Below are 4,529 nucleotides of genomic sequence, written 5' to 3' on the forward strand. Positions count from 1 at the left end.
GGTTTCTGTGAAGAGAAAAAAAATACCTGCCTCAGATTTCTTGTCACTCTCATTTACCCACGTCCTTTCTGACAAGGAAGTCTGTGCACACAGAATGCCAAGATTAAACAGGCTTGTTTGCAAGAGGTGGTCTCAAACACTGAAGTAGAGTAGATTTACTGTTCTGAAAGCAACCTGGACCCAACTCACCGTTTCGAGCACACTGCCCAGATCAAAGGCTTCTACTCAAACAGCTTCGCTGTCCTCAGGAACAGCATAACTAAATTCTACTTTGGTTTTCAGCAGAAATTATGTCTTGTATCATCCATCACGGCATAAATCACACTTTGACATTCCCCCACACACACTGGGAGGTTCGCTATGTATTCATGACAAAAATCCTACAGAACTCACAGCAAACTGAGGCCTTGATTTTATGACAACAATACAAAACCTTGCAAAAAGCAGAGCTGTACGTAATGCATAGGCCATGTTTGTCCCACCAGGTTACTGCAAGTGTTCAGTACCTGACCTACTTATTTTGCTGCTTTGTATCTGACTAATGCAGTACTTCAAACTTGATTACTTGTGTATTTGCCTCCTAGTCAGGGAAGTGACACGCCACTATTTGGCACAGTTAAAGGCAACCAGGGCCAAGCAGTAACCTGAGTACAGAAGAATACCAATTCCTCAGCTGCATCCAGCTCTAATCCACTGCTTTGACCACATCAACTCCTTTTTGCATCTTTCCAGACTCTCCCTTTCTCCCATTTATGAAACAGATTATTGGCAGATTATTTATTAACATCTGTGCCTTTCTCAGGACAGGAAGGAAGCAGTCATGCTACACAGCATCACAGCCCCATTTAACCCCGAGACCAACTTACTCTTCTCCAGAAGACACCAATGTCTTTGTTTTCTTCCAACTGCTAAGGGCAGGTGGAAGAAGTGTCCTGTGAAAGTCTGCAGTACTATTTCCTTACCCCTTCTCTTCCAAGCTTTAAAGCAGTCCTCAGCCACATTGCTTACAGAAAGCTTCGGTCCTACTTATCAACTGCCTCCAGCCAGTCTGGAGCCCTTCCAAGAGCAGCTGGAGAAGTTTCAGACCTTATTGCCCTCCTACTAGCAAAGCCCACAGCCAAGCCAAGAAAAGACATATACAACATACAAATATCCAACATTTCACTGCTGTGGAAAGAGGAAACAACTGGAAGAATTCATATTTTAAACAGGAGAGGAAACAAAATACTTTCAGTTCTATGATTTCCCAAAAAAAGCTAAAAAGACACCAAGCATTGTGAAAAGGTTAGACTCCGTTTTACAGCATCTGCTTTCTAAGAGGGCATTCTCTTCCCTAGCCAAAACACCAAGAGGACAATCTTCTGAATAGCAATAAAGAAAAAAAACACCAAACCCCAAGCTCCTGTGGTCATTTACACTAATAGAGACACACATGACTGGCAAACAGCCCTGACCCCACACTGCCCGCAGGTGTGAGACAGTTTTGAAGTTCATCAACCAACAGCTGCCCCCAGAGACACCTGCATACCACCTCAAAACTGACTATAGGATCGAAGCAATCAAAGTACAGTAGGTCTTGCACGATCTTGAGCCTTACAGAAGTTTATCTTTAGTCCCTTTCCCAAGTACTCCATTTTATAAGGCGTGTCCTCAATAAAACAAAAGCAAAAATCCTACTTACACCACACATGGCAGTTGGACTATCCCTTGCTGACAGCCTCACACTGAAGCCTGTATTAAACCATTCGGGTTTTATCTGAGTTTGTCTCAGGACTCAGAGGTTCAGAGGAATAGCTGGCCTGTTTCTGAAGGTAGTTGACTACACTTTCCTCATTCTAAAAGACCATATCCATGGCAAAGAAAAGCAGAGATTGAAGATCACAGGAACTATGCAACTCCTCTGACTTGTCCATCTCTCTTCCCAGCAGCACTGTATGCCAAGAATGGAGGGAAGAATTTCATTATAATTTTTTTAACTGAAAAGAAGCTAATTCAGAAGTTGGAAGACTTTTTTAAAAAATCTACAGGCTTTCGGGGTTTATATCAGATCAAAGTGGGTCATCTACCTATATATTTTAATTCAGAAAAAGTATTTAACTACCACTATTATGTCAGTGTGTTCATATTACTACCCCAACACTAATGGCTGAATGAAGAGTAAGAGTTGCCAGCTTAACTCTGAAGATTACAACAGAATCCCTAAGACGGACAAATTTGTTGCCTCCCTTTGGAAAGCATAGTCTCCAATTAAAAAGGTAGTTTTTAAGAAAAGGAGGAGGAAAAAGTGATTGAATGACTTAACACTACACCCAGGATTACCAGCCAGTAAGTCATATAAATAGCTAAGTGACACATGACAGTTCAGCTGCCTCCAAGCTTGCACAACCCCACTCCGCTGGGCACACCCTGGACCCTGCTCTGGATGTCCGGAAAACAGCCAGAGACACTTGGCCACGCTGCAAGGTCTCAGCACACACTCCAGAGCATCAAGAACACTGTTATTCTGCAAGGAAACCACAAAGAGACAACCAGCCCCCAAAGAGGGATTTTTCACGTCAACTGTGTAACAGTACATCACTGTGCAACAGTTTGTGGCACTCGATTTTCTATTCTCACTCGCACACATTCATCTCTTCAGATGATTTCCATTGACATCATCTGTGTCAATACTTTAATAACATTAGAATGCTAATTTGTTACATTGCAGCCCATTTCCATGGCAATGGATGAATGTAGGATTATGACTTCATGGTGAGCTCAGCAGATGCTGTAGGCAGCACAGACTGCAGCAAGCCCAAACACATGAAACAAAACAGACAGCGGCATGCCAGGCACGTACAAATACTTTACGTGTAGTGTTTCAGTAGAAAACATCTAGCTCATCCAGTGTATCTGCAAGTCAGGCTTCATCATTAACTCAACTTCTATCAGTGTGAATACCCACAAAACAATCCCACTAAATCAAGAGTATTGGAGTAACCTGGGCTGTCGGGTTAGGGAAAGCACTCATTGCTCACAGGCGAGTGATGCAGAAGATGCTCGAGCCACAGATTTTCACTTGGCATCTTAACATTGTTGCTCTGAAGTTTTGCTTTTACAGAATAGCTCGACTGTACAGTGGCAACGGAAACTTAACTACAGCAAGTTTCTTCAACTGCTCTGAAGTTTTAGCTACTGCATCTGGTCAGCCACCTTAACCTCTACAAAATGCTGTCATACCAGGACAGCACCTTGCACTGCACCTCTCCTAGGAAAGGTTTTTCTTCTCTAAGAACCAGCTAAGCCCTGCCTTAAATGAAGATAGCATCAGCTCACACCCTAGAATTACAAAATTGTTCTGATCTTGTTCCAGCCAGAACTGCGGGGCTCCAAGCTTACCTGCAGCGCTCCAAGGAAGCTGGGCAATAAGGCTTTTTCCCTCTCATACCACAGCGGCTCACCCGGATCAATTTGTGCAGCCCACAGCTGTTCCGGGTACCCCTTTTTCCTGAGACCACACCAAACAGACTGCACTGCAGATAAACTGTTCTGGCAGTGCCTGCAGCCTGCTCACCGCTTATCTCTCCCCAGAAGCCACCCCCCCCCAACTGTCCTCCTGGCACGACAGGTACAGGTACCCATTCACGGCATGGGGAGAGGCTGCAGGCATCCAAGCACAAGTGCCTGGGGCAGCGCTGTGAGCCCATCTAAACCTGCTGAAGAAAGAGGATGGGAACACCTTCCAAACATCTCAGTACACAGCAATGCAAGAGGGATATGCAGGCATTTGGATAGAATGGCCAGACACCACAATCCCAGGATGGTCCTTTTGCAACTGGCATAAAACCCACATTTTCACCCCCAGAGCTGCTCACACAACGAGCTAAGCTCAACCCTGCCTGCCCAGGTGCAGCAGCACACCTCCGTGGGAGCAGGACTGTTAGGCAAGGGGCCGAGCCTGCCCTGTTCTACTAGAATATCAGCACAGCATGAGTATGTTGTTAGAAAAGAAAGAAAAACAACAAGAATCAGGACAGAATTAGAATGAGGCACCTCCTCCCCCAGTGGAAACAGTAACATAGCTTTTCCAAAAACAGCAAAAGCCAGTCCAGCTACTTATGTTTCAGGCCCTTGCTTATACTTCGTTCCTGCCAGCCTGGCCTCCTGCTGCAAGACAGCCTAGTTTTCCAGGAACCCAGTTTCCACCAAGTTCAGCATCGCTTGGATTACATGGGAACGGTAAAATCTCTACCTTTTCCTTTCTGACTGGTGAAATAGAACTGATGACTGGAAGACACCTTGAAGCACCCATGTTTCCTCAGCAGTATACTGCCATTCCTGACCACTGGTTACAGAGGGAGGAGCTCAGTGTGCATCACCTGTACCTCAACCTCTTCAGGCCCATCCACCTTCCCTAAGGCAGAAAAACTGCAGAGGTAAAAGCTTGTACTGTGTTAAAAAAGCGAGTCTGCAGAGCTTTCAACCCATCTCTTCCCAACACCTCTGCAGACCAAGCAGTTCCACAAATCTACACGAGTTTTAACACTCTT

Source organism: Charadrius vociferus, unplaced genomic scaffold (assembly GCF_000708025.1).
Source record: "Charadrius vociferus isolate BGI_N301 unplaced genomic scaffold, ASM70802v2 scaffold783, whole genome shotgun sequence".
In the NCBI taxonomy this organism is placed as follows: Eukaryota; Metazoa; Chordata; class Aves; order Charadriiformes; family Charadriidae; genus Charadrius; species Charadrius vociferus.